The sequence below is a fragment of the Phoca vitulina genome, unplaced genomic scaffold, assembly GCF_004348235.1.
Source record: "Phoca vitulina isolate PV1807 unplaced genomic scaffold, GSC_HSeal_1.0 scaffold21, whole genome shotgun sequence".
Classification (NCBI taxonomy): Eukaryota; Metazoa; Chordata; class Mammalia; order Carnivora; family Phocidae; genus Phoca; species Phoca vitulina.
The window spans coordinates 2,520,689-2,532,796 of NW_022589724.1; the positions used below are offsets into that span (position 1 = coordinate 2,520,689).

A 12,108-nucleotide genomic window follows, 5' to 3' on the forward strand; every position below is an offset into this window, starting at 1 on the left:
AGCAAATCCATTTGCAAATCTGTGAGCTCTACTTTAAAATGAGTATTTCTTGCCTTCTCCCCTGCAAGCACCCTCATACAAATTATCGTCACCTCTGGAACAGACTATTATAACAGCCCCGTGGTGGGTGCTGTGATGCATTAGTCAGATCCCCCCCCCCCCCCTGCTTTGGAACTGAGGTGTTCATTCCCCCATGTGCTGAAGGTTCATAGCTGCATCCCTCATAGGAACAGCCCTCAGAAAGGAGCTCTCATTCCAGGTTGCTCTTCCCCATAAACACCCGTGTGGGTCAAGTCCTTATCTCATCCATGTTTCTGCTCAAATGCCATCTCACTGCAAAGGCCTTCTGACCACTCCTATGCAAACAACATCCCCTTTGTTCTCCAGCCCTTACTCTGCCTGAATTTTTCTTCATAGCATTTATCAGGCTCTGATACATATTTATTTGTCTACTTGTTTATCATCCTAGAAGTTAAGTTGCAGAAGACCAGGGCACGTATGAGCGCACAAGTGTGTGGTTGTGTGTGCGTCCGAGTGCTTAGCCCCAGCATCTAGAACAGAGTCTGGTGGCACATGGTAGACATCTGTATCAGTTTCCTATGGATGCTGTAATAAATTACCATAAATTTAGTGGCTTAAACAGTGCAGATTTATTATTGTGCAGCTCTGGAGGTCAGAAGTTTGAAATGGATCTCACTAGGCTAAAATCAAGGAGTAGGCTGGGCTGTATTCCTTCTGAAGGCTCTAAGGGGAAAAATACGTTTCCTCGCTTCTGCCAGTTTCTAGAGGGCACCTGCATTCCTTGGTCCACGGCCTTGGTTCTCTATCTGCTAAGCCAGCAGTGAAACATCTTCAAATCTCTCTCTGACTCTGACTCCTCACCTGCCTCCCTCCTCCTCTTCTGAGGATTTTTGTGACTATACTGGGCCCATGCCATTCATCCAGGTTAAATGTCCTATTTTAAGGTCAGCTGATTAGCAACCTTAATTCCACCTACAGCTTTAACTCCTCTTTGTCAAGTAACCTAACATACTCACAGGTTCTGGGGATCAGGCCATGGGTACCTGTGGTGGGCAGGGGGGTCGTCATTTTGCCAACCATGACACTCAATAAACCTTTGATAAGTAAATGAATGAATAATTATCTAATTTCACTCACTCAGTGATCCCTTAACATCAATGCCAGTATTCTCCCATTTTACAGATGAGGGAAATAAGGGTAAGTCACCCTGCCCAAGTTCACACAGCTAATAAATAATGGAGCAGAATCTGAATACAGGCAGGCTGACTCAAGTCCGTCTTTGTCCCCACTAGCTTTATTGTCCTGTAGTTTTCAACTCACAAATCTGTCTCCCCCACTAGACTCAAGAGTTCTTGAGGGCAGACACCGTGGCTTTGACTATTTGTAGCTCTAGAGCTCAGCCCAGGCTAGCAATGACAGTAATAACAGTGGGAATTTATTGAACACTTGCTATGTGCCAAGCACTGTTACAAACACTTTACCTGCACCCAAAAATACTTACTGAGTAAATGTTGAAGGGATAAAACCATCTATTCTCACTGAACCTAAATAGCCACATTTGTAGCTCTATCTAATACTCAAGCTCTATACTAAATGCACAAATTCAGTCATATTAAGTTGGAGAGGCTCTAAAATATCAAGAGTGGGTTTATTTCTGTCTTCTGGTCTGAATCCAGAATCCCAACTCATCATCAATCAGCCTGTCTAATGAATGAACACTCACTGTGAATAGATTTATCCGTTCTAGATTACGACTTTGATTTGACAAACTAGAAAATAAAGACTAAGAGACACAGAGGTCTTCCCCATTTCCTGAGCGCTCTCATGGATGCATTAAATTCTCAGAACCGCACTGCACACAGGGTAGGAGGTAACGTGGCTCCCACGGCATCCCAAGGAAGCCTGGCCTCAGAAATTCTCAATAGCTAGCCCAAGGTCACCCGAGTAGTGAGGACGGCAGTCCTGCCTTCCTGTCTGCTAATTCCACACTTCTCTACTACATGGTGCTGCCAAGTAGAACATCATATGCCTTTCAGAAGGGACTGTCCGTGCAGACTGGCAAAACTCAGCTTCCATGTGGATCTGTGGGGACTCTGCCAGCTCCTCAAGTCTGGTTTTCCCACTCTTTCAGATCTCCCAGCTCTCCCAATTACGAGGTTTACAATTTCTCAGTCTGCACAATGGAAGAGCGGCCCTAAGAATTTAAATCACTCCATACAGGTTATTTTAAAAATAATAATAATAAGGAAAGGGGATAATTGCCATTGGGATGGTTTTTTATTTGTCTTGCAAAAAATTTTTTACTGAATATAAATTGTGCATGACATGGGATTCAGGGGAAAGAATTTGGCAGGTTTAGGAGATTTCTATTCTGTTTTCTTTTTATCCGCTTTTCTAAGCATCCTTTCTGTTTCCACTGTGCTTTGAAAAGAATGCGAGAGAACTCAGGCTCTGGGGTAAAGAGAAAAAGAAGAATCCTAGAGTTACGGAGCCTGGCTAACCCCTTTTCTGTGAAGGTCTGTGTGCTCTTTTGTGCGGTAATGAAGAGGTGGAAAGAAAAGAATTGTCCCACATTATCCACCACTAGGCCAGCCAAAAGGACCTCTGACTCGCGGAGCGAAGCACACCCCGCTGCAGACTCATTCCCCTCGCCTCTTCGCTGCCAGATGACACACTCAGAGAATGGCTCTGTCCTAGCAGTGATTGTCCGTGATTTGTGGGTCAGGAGCTGCCACGGGAAAAGTATCTAATTCCACTTTCACACACTTGTGGTGTCAGCAACCCAAATACAGAAAGCTATTTTGGCCATTTTAACTATTCGACTTAAAGGCAACAGCACAGAAAAAGAAAGCCCACCTGTTGAAACCGACGAAGAAATCTCCTAAGTCATTTCTGGGCTTAATCATACTGAATTCACCTCCCCTAACATCCTATAAGGTTTGTTGTTCCAAGAGACTATGAGGCTTCCAAGTCCGATACGTACTGCACATTCCAGCCAGAGAGGACTTTCAAAGACACAGATTTCTTCCCTTTAAGGTGATTTTTCAAATTGTCATCAGAGGGATTTTTCTAAAACATACGCTCATTTATCCCATAGATACATATTCAGTTGCAATTAAGTGCCAGGCACTTTTCTGGGTATGTTAAGTGATCAAGGCAGGCAAGTATCTGCGTTTGTCCAGACAGAGGAGACAACATTACTAAAGGAAACAAACCGGATTATTTCAGATCACTGCTTAGTCATTGGAAGAAATCAAAGTGGGTCTTGGGATAGAAAGTGACATGCACTGGGGGGAAACTTAGGTGGAAAGTCACATCTGACCCAAGGCCTTAGAGACAAGAGGGGAACGGATTATGCCAAGATCTGAGAGAAGAGCATTCCAGACAATGGAAAGAAGAGATCCAGAAGGTAGAAATGAGTGTGGCTCTTTGAAGAACACAAAGAAGGCCCAGGAGGCTAGCAGGTGGTGTGAAAGGGGGGAAAGTGGTCAGAGCTGACGCAGGAGAAGTGAAGCAGGCGCCGGGGTGGCAGTGGGAGAAGAGAATAGACACGTGTGCTCAAGACAGTTTGCAGGTAGAGCTCCCAGTACTCTCCAATGGATTTGACCTGGGGAAATTGGAAAAAAAAAATAACCAAGGATGATTCTGGGCTTAGGGTTTGAGCAACTGAGTGGATGGCAGTGCCATTTTGAATGAGGGCAATGAAAGAAAGTAAGCTGGGAGAAAAATAAGCATTTTTATTTGACTATGTTACAAGTGTCCACTAGACATTCAAGTGAAACGTCAAGTCAATAGCTGGATATACAAATCCAGAGGGAAATGGAAAGTTTGGGCTAAATATATAAATTTAAGTGTCACTGGCATATACCCCAGTTATTTGAAGCCATGGGATTCATAAGGAAGAGAAGAGCCTAGGGCACTCCAATGTCCAGAGGTTCAGTGGTGGAGGAGGGACCAGCAAATGATAGTAAGAGACAGTGGCCAGTGGTGGGAGGAAGACAGGGAAACTGTCACATAATGAGCCAGAAGAAAATGACCAAGAAAAAGGGAGCAATTCACTGCATCAGATTTTGCTAAACAGTTTACTTTAAAAAGAGAGAGAGAGAGCGAGAGAGAAATGACCCATGGATTTGGCAAAATGGAAGTCACCGGTGACCTTGAGAGTTACAGTTTCAGTGGGATGGTGGGTTGAAAAGAGGAATGAGATCTTGTCCTATCATTACCACTTTCCCATTTGAAACTCATCAGTGGTTCTTGTCCTGCACATAAACGGATAAAGGCTGCATTCCTTTCCGTAAAAGTAACTTCCCGACATGGAACTCTATAGAGGAAGTCAGTAATTGTCAGGGTTCTTAGCTGCAAACAGAATCCACTTTACTTTCTGTGAGCAGAAAGGGATTGATTTATATCCATCAGGTATCTCACAGAATCTCCAGGAGGGCCCAAGAACTAGGCTTGAATCCCATTATCATCAGAAATAACAAATATGGAGCCACATTGTCAGGACACAGTTCCCGCTGTTCCCTAGGACTGTTCTGGTATGAATGGACCTAGAAGCTCCACCACAGCTGCCCCAGAAGAAGCATATGCCCCCAGCACCATGCCTGTCAGAAGAACCAATCTGCCCACACAGTCAACACCTCCTGTTGTTCATTTCAGCCCCCTGTTGGCAGATCTTTGGCCACATGTAGATCCTGTAACTACAAAGGAGTCTGTGGAATCTACAATGTCTATGGCACCTTCCAATATCTATTTCTCCTTCTTTTAGGGGTGTATTTCATCCTGATTTTTGTTAACTTTGTAGTAACCTGGATTTGGAGGAAGCTGCCTCTAGTCTCAACTTTTGGGTCATGCTTGTGATTGGTCTGTGGCAATGAGCATAGCTTCCACTTCCAGCCACAGATATAAATTCAGGAATGAATATATGACCTACCCAACTCAGGCTGGTTAAATGAAGTAGACATTTGCTGGAGGCTTCTATAAAAGAAACTACCTTAATCTTCCAAGAGAGCTCCCAGAAATAATCTTCTCTCTCTATTCTTGAACGAAAGGCTTACCTTCAAGGAAGAACATATCCGTGGGGGGAGTGAGTTGACAACCATCTTTTGGCTAGAGAGGCACCAGCCTAGAATGAAGCTGATCCTGCAGAAGCAGAGGAGAAAGACAGAGAGAAGGCAGACTTTAAGAACATTCTTGGGCCACTGAAATAAACCAATTCTGAAATCTGCCCTACTCCTGGACTTTACAGTTCCATAAATGAATAAATCCCTTTTAATGTTTAAGCAAGTTTGAACTGATTTTGACTAGGGGCAATGAAATGCTTTATAATTGATTCAGACTCCAATCTACCTCTTGGGGCTCATTTCTTAACATTTTTCATACCTAGGCACATCAGCCCATTTACTTTAAACCACCAGAATTCTGTTAAGACTGGTCACTCTATCTGGATGCCCTTCCTTCCTTTTCTCCTTTACTGCCTGCCTACTTCCTCCTCACACTTAAACATAGCTAGAATGTCACCTCCTCCCTGAAGCCTTTCTGGATTTCCCTTAACTTGCTCTATCATAGTATGCATCACTGTCTGGCCAGTATTATGGTAACTCTTAAAGACATGTGCCCCTACATTAGCTCATAAGCTCTCTGAGAACCAGAACAGTCTCTTTGTCCTTAGTGCCTTTCAAAGGCTGGCACTGTCCTTGTATTCATTAAGTATTTGTTAACTTTCCGGTGATTCCCAAAACTGTGTGGGCAGTGAAGATTTCCTGTGTTGTGGTCTTATAGATTCATGTGCTGAGACAGCCTTGCAGAAATGTTCTAGTCAATCTCCAGAGAACAAAGTGGTCCTTGATGAGAGCTCCTCCTGGAACCACTGAGCGCTCACATCTCACCTAATCACCGTCTCATTTTCCTAGGAGGGAAGTGAAGCCCAGAGAAGGGAAGGTCATGGGCAGTCAGGGCAGAGTTCAGTCTTGAAACTGCTGTTGCCTAATTCACCATTCATTCTGCAGCAACAAGCGGCTTCTTTCCTACAGGCCCTGAGAGCCGAGGGGGAGCGGCACTGACCATCATCCTGGATGTCTCCGGTGTCTGTGGTCTGCCCCTTTGCCATGGCCATCTTTCAGGAGCCCTTCTGCTCTCCACCTCCCTCGCAGCTAAGTGGAGAAGGCACAGATGGAAACTACATGCAGAGGGGACGATTCTCTCTCTCCTGTCTTTCCTTTAACGGGAAGGGAAAGACCTTATTCCTCTTAAAGGAACTTCTTTTCTTCCCCCCTTGCTTTACTGAGAAATAATTGGCAAATAAAAATTGTATATATTGAAGGAGCACAATGTGATGATACGATATATGTATATGCTGCAAAATGATTACCACAATCAAGCTAATTAACAGACCCACTACCTCACATGGTTGCCATTTTTTTTATGTGTGGAAAGGACACTTAAGATTTACTCTCTTAGCAAATTTCAAGTATGCAATACAGTATTATTCACTATAGTCACCATGCTGTACATTAAATCCCCAGATCTTAATCGGGGCACCTGGGTGGACAAGTCAGTTAAGCGTTTGACTCTTGGCTTCGGCTCAGGTCGTGATCTCAGGGTCATGAGATAGAGCCCCACCTCGGGCTCTGTGCTCAGCGCAGAGTCTGCTTGTCCCTCTCCCTCCCCCTCTGCCTTTCCCCCCATTCTCTCTCTCTCTCTCTAAAATAAAAAAAAATTTTTAAGCCACAAATCTTGATGGTCTTATAATTGGAAGTTTGTGCCCTTTAACTGTTGAAGGAAGTCATCGAGAGGATATAACCACTGGTAATGGACACAGGTAATTGGAGGCTCTTTGCCCCTCCCTGTCCTTGGAATGTACATTCTGCCCACTGTTCCCACACATTGACCATTTTCAAGGTCACAGCCTCGAGAGAACAATGTGTTGTTGGGACGATCTGGACGATACACCTGACTAAACCTTGTTAAGGCCTCTATGTAAACTTTAAGGTTCTTACGGGCTGGTGTAGAGATCTACTCATCTCGTAGCCATCCAACACAAGCCTCGTGCGTAAGTTCCCTTGCTTATTAAAACTGACCACCATCTCCATGTTTCCCTCAACTGCCAGTCCCTGACTACCACCATTCTAATCTCTGTTTCTGTGAGTTCAACATTTTTTAGATTCCATGTATAAGTAAGACCCTACATTGTCTCTGTGCTTGGCTTATTCTACTTAGCATAATGTCCTCCAGGTTCATCCTTGTCCCAAATAGCAGGATTTCCTTCTTTTCTATGGCTGAATAATATTCCATTGTGTGAATATGTGTGTGTGTGCGTGTATCTCATATTTTCTTTATCCAGTCACCCCCTGATGGATCCTTGGGTTGTTTCCGTATCAGAAATTTCTGAGCTTGTATGAAAAGGAGGAGAGATTGAAAGAGGGTAGGATTTTCCCATGACATCTACTGCTTTAGCCACCTCCTCTTGCTCTGGGGCATTTGACCCTTCTGAGAAGCAGCCGCTGGCTGGGGTTAGAAATGAGGGTGAGAATAGCGGCAGAGTAAGCTCTGTGGCCACCCTGGACCTTCCCTCCCAGTCTGGCTCTCTCCTGCCTGGCCCTGTGCACTCTCCTGTCTGACAGGCTTCATTTTCCAGACTCAGGCTGGCAGGTACCTTCCAGGCAAGGGAGCAACATGCCTCAGGGTTCCAGAGGACAGAACATGGGATGGTGCCTCTGGGGGTCAAGGAAGGCTTTAGGAACAAGGTGATGTTGGGGCTCATACTTTAAGGATAAAATGAGTTTGCAAAGTGAGGAAAACATGATGATGGTGCACAGGTGGGAAGATGGTGAAGGACCATCAAGGATCAAGGGTAGATCAGGAACCAATGCAAACGCATAAAGGACTTCATTGGTGGCTCCCCCAAATGATATGTCCATGTCCTAACACCTGGAACCCATGAATCTGACCTTATTTAAAACAGGGGTCTTTGCTGATATAATTAAGTTAAGGATCTCAAGAGGAGTTCCTCCTGGATTATCCTGGATTATTATGACAGGTACCCTTATGAAGGAAAGGCAGAGGGAGATGTGAGACAGGAGAGAAGGGAAAGGCCACAGAGGAGAAGGCCACGTGAAGAAGCAGGCAGAGATCAGAGGGATGCTGCCATGCCTGAGGAACACGTGGAGCCATGAGAAGTGGAAGACGCAAGGAAGGATTCTCTCCTGGAGCCCTCAGAGGGAGCATGGCCCTGCCAGCCTTGAATTTAGGCTTCCGGCTTCCCCAACTGTGAGAGATGATGTCTCTGGTGTTTTAAGCCACCAAGCGTGTGGTAACTTGTCACAGCAACCCTCAGAAGCTAATACAGATGACCAGCTGTTCACTGTGTCAGGAATCCGGCGACCCCTCTGTTTCCGCTTTCTATCAGCTATGGATCCAAGCCATGCTACCCTTCACCTTTCTGGCGAAGAAACCAGCCACCTACAGCTAGCCTGGCTTCTCTTCAAGGAAAGCCAGGCTTGTCAGTCAAAACCAGACACCACAGTGAGGGGACCTAGGTTTCTAAAAAGGGCCAGGCTGACATATGCTAATCTACTGATGCGAAGGGGCTCGGTCCCCGGTCCCCGGTCCCCGGTCCCCTGGAGGATGAGAGCCACCCTCACCTCTCACTCTGGGATGCGCTGAAACTAGAGGTGTCACTCAACTTGGTGCAGTCAGAGAGGGAGAACTGCCCCTTGGGCAAAGGTCTGCAGTGAGGACACCACACTTGAGAACTGAAGAGAAAACCGTGCGGGGAAAGAGAACCTGAGAGAGAGGAACCCAAGGGCAGAAAGTCAGACATCGCCCGGAGGACCTCGGGCCTTTTCTGGCGTGGAATAAAACAAGGAGGAAGTATCTGCATTTTGTAGCTTGATGCGGGATGTCCCTTCCTGGATCTGGGAAAGAGTCTCAGACAATGATCACATTGTCTGGCTGATGGGTCTGCAGAGGCTGGAGGGGTAAGGTGGGGGAAGGGAGTGGCCCTGGGAGCTTCTCTTCTCTGGGACCGAAGGGGGCTGTCCTCTGCGGGCATCCCTACGCTAGACAAGTCATGTCAGGTGATGACAGCAGCGAAGACCCCCACCCCAGCCAAGCTGGGAGTAAAACCGAGCTATGGAGGAGGGCTTTCAGCCGGGGAGGGCATGATCAGATGTGCTTTTTATAGAGATTTCACTGTAAGAGCAGTGTGGGAAATGGAGTGCACGGGAAGAAAGTGGTGACAGAAGGATCATGTTCCAGAATGTTTAAATCACAGTCCAAGAGAGATGAAGAAGAGCAGACGAAGGCAGTGGTGGTGTGGGCAGAAGCGCTGCCTGGGGACTGAGCTGGGAGCTGTGCTGTGAACCAAGATCTGGACAGAAGGCAAGAGGCAGAATTCTCCATCTGATTCCTATTCCCTGAAAACTGGGGCTGTTGGGGGCACCAGGGCTACTCAGGGATCGAGAGACTTGCAGAGAATCTCCAGGTTTGAGGCAGTTAGTACTTTGTATCAAAAGAAAGAAATGCAAAAACGGGGCCAAGTAAACTGCAGTATCCCTGAAATATTTGCTTTTAAAAAAAAATGATGGCTTTTCAACCACATGAACAAAGCAGTTCCTGTTTGTTTACTCTCCAAAGACAATCAGAGAAATCATCAATGAGTTTACTATACCATCAGGGCTCATAAAGCGACAGAATTTTCAGTGGCACACGGAGAGTCTTCTCCCAGGCTTGGCAGGGCCTCACTGAGACTGTGTGCATAACCCTGCTTTGAGATGAGGTTAAAAATAGACACCAGGGGCTTGACACAAATGTGAGGCCTGGGCATGTGGTCCTCGGGAATAAACACTGAGGCCCGGTGGTGGATACTCTGACAGTTGAACCCTGAAAACCTGCCCAAAGAAATAATTAATCCAAAGCTGCTGGCTGGAAAGAGTTAGAAGCCAGCAGGACCGGGCTGAGGAAGGGCTGGAAGCAAAGGGGGAAGAGCCCGGAAGCAGTCCCAAGCCCACCAGCTGGCAGGCACGCGCGGGTAGGGGTAGGGATGTGCTCGGAGGGTTGAAGGAGACAGCCTGGGGCCACTCTCCCCGCCTCTAGCAGACTGTGCCAGAATAAAAGCCTGTTCCGTGGAGGCCCGGTGCTTCCAGTCGGGTGGCAATTTGTCTCCTGCGGAAAGCACTCTTTTGAACCCTAAGTCCACTCGAGAGGCTTTTGCTGATTGGGGTTCTGACCTGGGTTCTCTCTTTCTCCTACTCTTCCATCTCTAACCGCTGGTGCATGTCCCATGGAGCAGAATAGAGCAGTGAGAAAAGTGCTGGCTTCGAGGTCACACAGATCTAGCTTCAAATGCATGGGCGCAGCAGTGCCTTATTCTGAGCCTCGGCTTCTCCGCCTGTGAAATGGGAGTGGTAGTACTAATTTTGTAAGGATTTGTTGTAAAGATGAACAGACAATGGCGATGAATGTGCCTTGGGAGCCCCCAAGCACCCCAGGCACAAGCCCAAAGTGAGGTCATTCTGCTTGTACTTAGCGTGGGGGGCTCCTCCCGGTGCAGGACCCAGAGTCAGGGATGCAACCACAGCATCGTGACTTGCCACCTAAGCTTCCACAACAGCCACCGCCCCTCCCTGTGACTCAGTGCCATGGGATGTCCTCTACCCTAACTTCTCTTTCTTGGCTGCCCAAAACTACCTGTGTCGCTCCAGCTGGCCCTTGCATGGCCTAATTAGGATCTGTTCTTCCCATCAGCCTGGAGCACCATCCTGAGCCCAGATCTTCAGGCGCCCTTCACCACCACACTTGTCCTACAAGGGCTCTCACTTGGGCACTGGCTTTGAACACGGCCGGTCTCTAGTGGTTGGAGGAGCAGAATGAGGAGAGGAAATATAATCGCAGTGACCTTCCAACAAGTATGCCCCCACTCCCCCCGCCCCATAAACAAGGCTTTGGGTTCCATCCATGTTGTTCTTCAAAGCCCAGCTAATGCGTTTTCCTCCAGAAAGCTCCTTGATATTCCTGATGCTATGAATTCTGAGTCCCATCTGCCCTCTTTAATGGCCCGGAGCACTCTGAGACATACATGATAGTGATGTGAGTTCAAATAGATATCTCCCCCACCATATCGTGAGCTCCTTGATTTACCTACGATTCATCTATGTATCCCTTACAGTGCTGGACATATAGTAGGCACTCAATTACATTTACTGAGTTTATAACAAATGCCCTCATTAAGGTTTTCTATTTACCAAAGGCATCCCCCCACACACAATATTCTGAGTGTTTTACAGCAGAGCTCAGAAAAGTATGGCCCACCATCTCTTTTTGTAATGGAAATTTTATTGGAACACAGCCGTGTTTTTTGTTTATTTAGTGTCTATCTCTGCTTTCATGCTACAACAGCAGCGTTGAGAGTTGTGACAGAGCCCCACAAGGCCTAAAATATTTACTATCTGACCCTTTGCAAAAATTCTGTTCAACCTTATTTTATAGCAAGCAAGTTTAAGATTTTTTATCTGCAATGCAGGGATAATAACCAGCATCAGAGAGCTGTTGTGAAGATCAGAAAAGGGTAGTGGATGTAAAATTGTTCTGCAGACAGCGTCCACTTTGCCCGCCATACGGGGTCGAGGTAAGGCTTGAAATCTCAAGTGTTGTTGTGGGAAGTATGAAGGTTCACTTGGGGGATAGCCTATCCCATCTAAGCTGACACCTGGGACAGATACAGTGCTGCATAAATACAGAACTCAAATATCTGCCCACAAGGAATCAGATAACCTTGCCCTCCAGGATAGACTCTTCCCATACGGCATGAATTCAGACGGGGCTTTGGCTCCTGCAGAGAATAAAATAGGCCCCTGAATGTTCCTGTTCCTCATTTACGATAAATGCTCTGAGAAGTAAGAACATGCTTTAATTAATGCCATTGGCAGACTTGCATAACTGCTGGTTATAAGAGATAAGAATGATTTTTTTACTTGATTTGACAGAGCTAACATGCAAACCCCAAAATATTTCCAATTAGCCTTCTAGCTAGTTATCAACATGGATCTCACACTTCCTAAGGTGGGCCTCCGAGTCTTGAGGAAGTGG

General features: G+C 46.4%; 1 long non-coding RNA gene across 1 annotated transcript; it reads right to left on the reverse strand.

The window, feature by feature from the left end:
• Positions 1-5,077: 5,077 nt before the first annotated feature.
• LOC116641241 lies at positions 5,078-10,859 on the reverse strand. The gene is made up of 3 exons (XR_004301150.1): positions 10,711-10,859; positions 10,251-10,411; positions 5,078-5,163 (listed from the first exon to the last, which is right to left on the reverse strand). It is a non-coding gene; the product is annotated as an uncharacterized LOC116641241 (long non-coding RNA).
• Between the last annotated feature and the right edge of the window lie 1,249 nt (positions 10,860-12,108).